Source organism: Mus musculus, chromosome 1 (assembly GCF_000001635.26).
Source record: "Mus musculus strain C57BL/6J chromosome 1, GRCm38.p6 C57BL/6J".
NCBI lineage: Eukaryota > Metazoa > Chordata > Mammalia > Rodentia > Muridae > Mus > Mus musculus.
In genome coordinates this window covers 76,688,665-76,697,784 of record NC_000067.6, presented here as the reverse complement: position 1 = coordinate 76,697,784, position 9,120 = coordinate 76,688,665, and positions in this window count along the sequence as shown.

The window sequence follows — 9,120 nt, the reverse complement described above, 5'->3', positions numbered from 1 at the left end:
AAAACACTTGAGTGAGCTCTCCTTCCATAAAAATCATAATAAACAAGAATTATGATTGCTGAGACTCTCTAGGAAAGAGAGGAGAGAGTCGATCAGGCATTCCAAAGCTGTTCTTCAAAAAAAAAAAAAATCAGCCATTACTCCCACAGAAGTCTTAGAGCAGACACCCAAGAGTCTGTATTTCCTTATGAGCCTGTCCACAAACTTTTAGTATTTGGTTGTTTAACTGAAATACAACACCTCTTTCTTGTTGGTAAGTTCTGAGTGACACTGAGGTCTTTTCTCAATTACGAGCATTTTTTGTTTTTTTTTGAGAGTGTTCTTTCTTTGCATTATTCTGGGAGCCATAGAGATGGCTCCTGCCTTATTAGCATTTACCAAGCTCCACAAGCTCACTGTTTCCCTGTGAGTATTTTATAACACTGTTACCACTGTATGAGAAATCCTTGCTGGGATTTTAATGGAAATTATATTAAACCTATGCATCAGTTTGGGGGCAATTGCCATCTCTACTGCTAACCCTCCCAATGCAGGAGCAAACTCACTGTTTCTCCACCTTCATTTCTTTGGGTAGTTTTTTTTTTCAATATGCAATATCCATACACATTTTATTAAATGTATAACAGAGATGTCTTTCTCTGGAATCACTGTGAATCTTGTGTTTCATCTCCAGGACTTTCTATTAGTTATTAGCACTTAGAATTAAGACTGGTGTTTGTGTACTAATCTTGTAGACTTCCAGGTTGCCAAGTTCAGTTACTAGCTATTTATTGGGTTGGGATAATTTCTCCCTAGTCTCTCTGAGTCTTTTTTTAAAATTATGAATATATGACAGAGTACATGAACCAATTTTCAAATGGTCAAAGAACTTTTTAAAAGGTGATGAATCCTTGAATGTTTAAAATAAGGTACATTTGGAGATGAATATTCTTTATGCACGTTCATTGTTAATCAAAAGGTCTCATATTGTCTTGGATGTAAGTTTTTTCCTATATATTTTCTTCATCTTCTTTTGTTATCAGTCTGATAATGCCCTTTATAAAATGAATTGTGAGTCTCTCTCTCTCTCTCTCTCTCTCTCTCTCTCTCTCTCTCTCTCTCTCTCTCTTTCTCTCTCTCCCTCCCTCTCCCTCTCTCCCTCTCTCTCTCCCTCCCTCTGTCTGTCTGTCTGTCTGTCTGTCTGTTTTTTTTCTCTCTCTCTGGTCCCTGGAAGAGGTAGAATATACCTAGAGATAACTAGCCAGCTCTAATACCCTAAGCGTGGAATTTCTTTTTAGATGTCTTTAAATTATGAACTACGTTGATGTAACAAAGAACAATTGCTCCGATGATTTATTTTCTCTATTTTATCTAGATTGAGTTAGGGGTTTTGTCCTTCTAAACAGTCGATCCATTGTTATTAAACTGTCAAATTTAGTATCAAGCTATTCCTGATATCCTCTTATGAAACATTTTAATATCTGCAGGAAGTTTAATGTTGTATCATAATTTATTCCTTATATGATTTATAGCTTCTGCTCTATCTTTTTCAGGTTTCCTAGAGGTTGACTAATATTGTCTACTTATGAGAATAATTAGCTTCTTCACATGGACGTTATTTATTATTTCATTTTCAACATACTGGTTGTTCCTCTTTATTTCTTTGTTGAGATCACTTTCCATTTGTCCTTTTTAAAATACTTTATGATAGAGAAAACTGTACGTTTATTTTAGGCCCCTTTCTGGTTTCCAATGTAAACATTTACTATGGCGTGTCCCATGGGACAGTTGTGGCCAGCAGGTTGCATATACTTGGTTTTCATTTTGCCACCCACCCACTGAATATGGAATTCCTTGAAGACTAGCCTTTTCTTCTTTTTTTGTGAACTATTTAGAAGTGTGATATTTAATTTACATCTGCAGAGATAGTTTATGCTTAGCAATTGTTGTTACTGTGCTACATGCCTGGCAAGAAGCAAACTATGAGGAGAAGAGTTCATTCGGCCTCATCATTTGAGGATACATAGCCAGAAAGACAAAGTGGTTTGAGCAAGTCTCAATGCTGGCAGCAGGTGTGTGTGTGTGTGTGTGGGGGGGGGGTATTTGCTTACATCCTCGCTCAGAACAGAGGAACAGAGAGAGATGAGAAGTGATGCTTATCTCTCTTTTTCCTTTCTTCTCTTTTTATTAATCTGGGATCCCAGCTCATACTGTGGTCCTGTACATAATCAAGAAGGGCCCTCTCTGGAAACAGAGTCAAAAACATACCCCAAAGTTTGTCTCCAAGGAGATTCCAAAGCCAGGCAATTTGACAATGAAATTATCTATCATAGGCACACTGTTACCATAGCATGTGACTACAAGATACTTACTAATTTGAATTTTTTTAATATTTGCTTCTAAGTTCAAGCTATGGTCTTGTGTGTTTCTTCAGAGTGCTAGAAGAAAATGGACATTTGGTGTTGGTTAATACAGTGTTCTCTTTGTGTCAAGTCTTTTTGGATTTTGGGCTATGTTTTCCACATTAGCTAAGTCTTGCTAATTTTATGTCTGGTAGTTTTATTGATTGCCAAATGGTGTGTTAAAGCACCCTGATCTATTTGTTGATTTTTCTATTTCTTCTTCTAGCTTTATATTTTTCCTTCATTTCAGGTTCTGTTACCCCGCTGTGCCATGGGAGAAGTGCATTTAAATCACTGTTTAAGGTCCTTATTGATATATTCAGGTCTGGGTTTGCCACGTTTCTACTAGATTTGCATTAGTCATTTTGAGTACACTTTCTTCTGATTCCCCTTTCTTGCTTTCTTGGAAGTTACTTGAACATTTGGGGGTCAGAGGATTCCATCCTGATTTGTATTTGGTTTGAGTATGTCCTCTTTAGTATACAGAATTTTATCTTTTATATAATCTTCACAGATGCTACTCTGGATTCCTGTCATTGAGACATTGAGGCAGAACGAGAGGGAGAGTTAGAGACAGGAAAGATGACAGAGATAAAGACACAGATAATCCAGCATCTTACCCAGCACAGGAAACACAGAACCCTCACTTAATGTATCCTTTATCCTTTGCCAATTTGATGTCTGGTTACAGTTTGACCTCTCCCAGCCTGGCTTCCAGGCCCTCCCCATATCTCCAACCACCCAAATCCACACACTTCTCATTCTACCTCTCATTAGAAAACAAATAGGCATCTAAAAAAAAAATAATAATAAAACAAAGTAGAAAACAGAGCAAAACAGGACAAAGAAAACAAACAGGAAAAAAAAAATAAATTGCACTAACCCCACAAACAGACAAGGAAATACATTGAAATTCAGTGTCTTGAATCTATTAGTTTGTGCTTTGTACCACCCTTGTGGTATTCTTAACATTTCCTTCATTCCTTTATTTCCTCTTAACCTCACTTTTTAATTTTTTATATTTTAATGTATTTATTTTTATTAAAATGCTTTTCAGATGATATATTTTGATCATGTTCTTTCCTCTCTCCCAGTTCTTCCTAGATCCTCTCCACGGTATTTATTGAGATCCTGTTCCAGCCACACCCTTTCTCCTGCCACTGTTGGGCCACAGGAATGCACACAGTAGTTCTTTTATTACTGCCTTAAAGTACTTGAGGCTCTCTTTAAAAATCCCAGCCTATTTTTGAGCTGTTGTTCAGACACTTAAAATTCAATTAATCTGTTGTCAAGACTGCTAATATGAACTGCTTACAGAAATGTCGCACAGTTAAATAAACAAACCACAAAAGATTTATCTGTGGGTAAAACTGACTTCTATAATTAACAAATTGCTTTCACTTAAATTCTGTGATGGTCTATGGATTATGAAATACAGAATCGCCTTGCTACGATCTTCTAGAAAAATAGAATTAGAATTTCTTCATCTGGCTGCTGCTGACACACTTCCTTCTAAAGCATAGAGTGTGTCCACTTGTTCATTTTATCCCCTCGTTTATTTCTATAAACAATACACAAGCTCAAATTCAGTGTAAAATGAACCAGTAAGGGAGAAGTTCCATTCTCATTTTTAGAGCACCTACTCACACCCCAAATGATTCATGTTCAGTTGCTTTCTTGGTCTTCAAAACATGCACAATCTTATTGACAGAGGCTGTTTGTGGTGATGTTGTGGCCATGTGAACCCATCTACACAGAATCACACAGTGGTTCTTGGTGTCCTGAGACTTGGTGGGGACAGCTAATGAATACTTTTTTTTTGGCACATACTAAGAAGCCTGAGAAAAGCACCATTATAATTTATTTCTATCTAAATTACTCCAATCTAGGAAAGGATGCTGAATTGCACCAATTTTCTATAAAAGTCGCTCATTTTGATGAATACCAGTTTGTCTCCTGATGCACGATATTAGAGAAACAGACAGTAAACACGTGTACACACATTCAAATGTCTCCAACCTTTTATTTTGAATCAAACAATTGCTTTTTGTTCTTTTCATTGATTCAGTGGGTAATTAACACTGTGCCATACTGTGAATGCCACTTGCATAATATGAACATTCAACAATATTAATATTCCCTTTCTTAGAATTAAAAATGAACCAAAGAGGCCTTTAACAGCTGTTTAAAGCATATTTTGTAATCAGATTGGGCATTTGTGCCTGTAAACAATGAAACGGTGAATTATTCTTTAAGACTGCAATCCTGTCTCTCTCTATTTTTTTTTCTACAACCTGACCATTTATATTGAAAGAAAGCAGGCTAGATTATGAATGGATTTCCTGATAAATTCATCACAATATAAGTCTCTTCTAAATATCTTTTTTTTCTTCAGCCTCTTCCCTGTAATTACTGAATATTTGAATCCTGGAATTTAAAGAAATTGTAAATGACATTGATAGATATCCTTTAAATAGGACCTTACAAGTATGGTAGCTTCTTAATCTTATCTTTTACCAATAACAAATATGCAAATGATAACATTACATATGATTTATTGTGAGCAGGAATAAGTGGGGACTTTTACCATTACCTGGGCATCAAAATCTGTCCAAAGGACATCTATTGAGGAAGGACACTGTTGGGGGTTGGTCAGGTGATCCCATGTATTCAAATGCTAACTGCTGGCTCCCAGGATCTGGTGCAATCCAGGTGATCACTTTCTCACATACACCAAAAGATGTTACTTAAACTTTGCTTGTTTTTATTCTCTGACTGGCTAAATTAAAAGGGCTAACAGCCAATTGCCAGGGAGAATAGAGGTAGGCATGGGACTTCAATTCTCTGGGCTGAGGGTTCACAGGTAGGGACAATGAGACAGGAGAGAAAGAGTAAGAAGACAGAGTAAGGAGGAGGTCTCCATAAGATGGGATAGAGCAGACCTGGAGCGTGTTACTGAGAGATGTGCAACCTGAGGGTAGACTGATGGAGAAGACGTGATCCAGGAGAGACTCAAAGCGCAAGTAACTTGAGGAGCACAGCTGGGAAACACCCAGTCTAATGTGGAAAAATGGTTTAGGGGAACTTGCCCAGGAATTGTGCTAAAGCTGATTAAATACATCAATAGGACTCTGACTCAATTATTGGGGGATTGAGCAGATCATAATAAAAAATAATAGATTTATTAAATATCCCACATCAACGGGGCATGACATGGAAAAGAAATTAAGAGGAATTGCTACAAACAAATCTACAAGCAATATTTGCCTTACCTTGAAATGTATGGCATGTAACTAACCAAGCGTGACAAATTAGTTTTAGCATTTCACAATGGGTGAAAGCGGCGCAGTGAGTAGAACACTTGCTTTACACACTGGAGGACCTGAGTTCGAGTCCTCAGTGCCTATGTAAAATTTTGACTTGCCCACAACAGTTTGAAAAAAGATTGAAATTAAACTGAAGGAATTTTCAACCAAATTTGTCTGCAATGAAGCTGCCATTACTCGCTTTTCATCACGTAATTTTCCTACAGCAGTGGAGGCTAGAGCCGGGCTGCATTGGCTTCAGAAAGAGCTGCACTGTGCTGAAGTAATTTAAAAACCAAACAGACAAACACAAAAAAACCCAAGAACAACTCTGTGTGAGTAAAAAGAACAACAACCACAAAAAAAGTATTTCCCCTCATCCTTGCTGTACCCACTGATGTATTAAAGTTGCTTCTAACTTTGCTCTCCATCACTGTCACTTAGGGGTATGGAATGACAGAACCTCCACACTTGTGCCATAGAAAAAGCAACATGGCCAACCACATACTAGATCTCCACAGATTCTGGCTAGTCCGGAAACTTCACTGCTGTCCATTTTCTTCCTAATGTAACATTGGCCAATGCAAATCACGTGACCAAAGGGATCTAGGATCCCACCAGGAGAATTAGAACACTGCTCAGGTCTCTAAAGACTGCCAAACCTTAGCTTTCTAGCAGTAATACATACTACTGGGTGTGGTTGCTCATGCCTATAATCCCAGTACTCCGGGAACAGAGTCAGGAGGATTACCTTAGGGCTGAGGTCATCATGGCTTACATAATGAGTTAGAAGAACTAATCTAACATTGAGACTTTGTCTGGAAAACAAAACAAAACAAACTAGGAAAAAACTTACTAACGCTACAACTTAAACCACCAGCTAAATTTGCATCACAAACGCTGCCCTCTATCTATGGGTGTTTGTCTGAGTGAGAGAACATCAGGAGTTCCTATCAAATCATCATGCAAAACACTTTTCATAGGAGCAATGGCGTCTCCTCAGTGAGCTGTGTCTAAATGGTGTCTCCAGGAGAAAGTTACCCTCACTCAATTTACCTCCATTAAGTGTTCTCTTTCAAGTCCACTTGGTTCTTAATGACTCCGGGGTGATGATCACAAACATGGCTGGCTGGGCGCCTCCTAAACTGGTTTCTGCCTAGGACTTTCATGTTTCAATCATGCACTTCTAGTCCTTGGCTCCTGCCGGTGCTGAACTTCCTGGGCAATCGAAGAGCTGTTGTTCTGAGTTGGCTTCCCTTCGATTACACTGAAACCTACATTTCCCTGTGTAAAATCCTGCTGGCTGAACTCAACCTGATTCATGATGGAGCCTTTATAGGTTGCAATTTGTAAATTGCAGCAGGCCATGGTCTCCTCTCCCTCCTAACTGAAATACATTCTCCTCACTGCAAAGCATTTAAACTAAGGGGGGAAATGAGCAACCCTCTTCTAAAAAAAAAAAAAAAAAAAAAAAATCTGTGCTTTCTATCATATTCTAATGCGTTCCTTTCCATGTCCCTAGGAAGCCAGAGGGCTGTTGTTTTGGGTTTCCTTTTTCCATTTTATGTGTGTTTGCCTGCTCGTTTACCAGGTAGCTATTGATTGGGCAAGTAAGATGCATTCATAAATACATTACATGTTGTCAGTAATCCCACCAAAATATCACTCTTACTAGTGGCAGAAAATGTATTACCTGCTAATTCTACTTGCTTGTTGTCATATTTCATTATGTGTCGTGGAAATACCTTGTTCTTTACATATACCCTGCAGTTTCAGGGATACTTTTTGTGGAGGTGGGTAATTACATTGGCAGTATCCCCACTTAACTACTAATCTTCTGAGGCTATTTAAATACATATGTTTGCATGTGTGAGTGTGTATGTGTGTGCATACATATAAGTATATGTATATGTTACACATGTGTGTGTGTGTTTCATCTTACAGCTGTAGCTCATCATCCAGGGAAATCAGGGCAGGAATTCAAGTCAGGAACCTGGAGGCAGGAACTAAAACAGAAGCCTTGGAGGGATGCTGCTTGATGGCTTGTTCCCCATGCCTTCCTTATCATGCTTTTTAAACAACCCAGGACCAGGTGCAGCACCACCCACACTCAGCTGAGCCTCCCACATTAACCATTAACCAAAAATTTGCCCTGCAGGTTTGGCTACAACAGGCCCATCTGTTGGATACATTTTCCCAATTAAAGTTCCCTCCTCCCAAATGACTATAGCTTAAAGCTGACTAAATAAATAAATAAATACCAAAAACAAACAAACAAACAAAAAACACTACACAGGAAAATGTGCACCTGTGTATGTATGTGTATGTGTAAGTATGTATATATGCATATATGGATGTGAGTGAGTGCATGCATGTGTATATAAGAGAGTATGTATGTATGTATATGTCTGTGTATATGTATGTGCATGCATATATGTGTGTGTGTCTGTATGAGTGTGTATATGTATATGAATGTATGTATGTTTATATATATATATATATATATATATATATATATATATGTATATATATGTATATATATATGTGTGTGTGTGTGTGTGTGTGTGTGTGTGTGTGTGTGTACTGGTTAGTTTTATGTCAATCTGACACAAGTTATAGTCATTTGAGAGGAAGAAATCTCACTGAGAAAATTCCTCCATAAGATCAGTATGTAGGGTATTTTATTAATTAGTGTTTGAGGTCCCACTCCATTTGTATTGTGGGTGTGACCATCTCTGGGCTGGTAATCCTGAGTTCTACAAGAAAGAGGCTGAGCAAGCCACAAAGAGAAAGCCAGTAAGCAGTACCTCTCCACAGTCTCTGTATCAACTCCTGCCTCCAAGTTCCTGCCCTGCTTGAGTTCCTGCCCTCACTACTTTTGATGATGAATTGTTATATTAAACTATGAGATAAACTCTTTTTCCTCAATCTTGCTTTGGGTCATGATATTTTATCAGAGTAATAGTAACCCTAACCAAATCAATTGTGTACGAGTATGTGTACACATGTGTCATGGAGGTGTGTATGAGAGAGAGAGAGAGAGTATGTGTGTGTGTGTATGTGTCTTTCAGTTAATGCTCTTTGAAACAGACAATAGACTTTAAAACTGAGAAACTACATCTGATACATAATTTTTGCCTATAAGGACACTAGGCCTCGGAGGGGCCACACTAAAGGAAAATAAAAGTCTGAGGTATCTTTATAAAATTATTAAAAATTATTTGAAAAGTTTACAATAAACAAAATGAAGGAAAATGTTAAAGAGAATGGCAGTACCTCTCATGCCTTGGTTGATGCTTGGAATATGATGACCATGCTATTTTAAAGAGATATAAAATAACTATAAAAATAGCTTTGCTGAGCAGGTTCAATTTTACACAAACAATACAATTGCTGACAGTGTTAAGAAAGATTCTGAAGATCCTGGAAGCCTT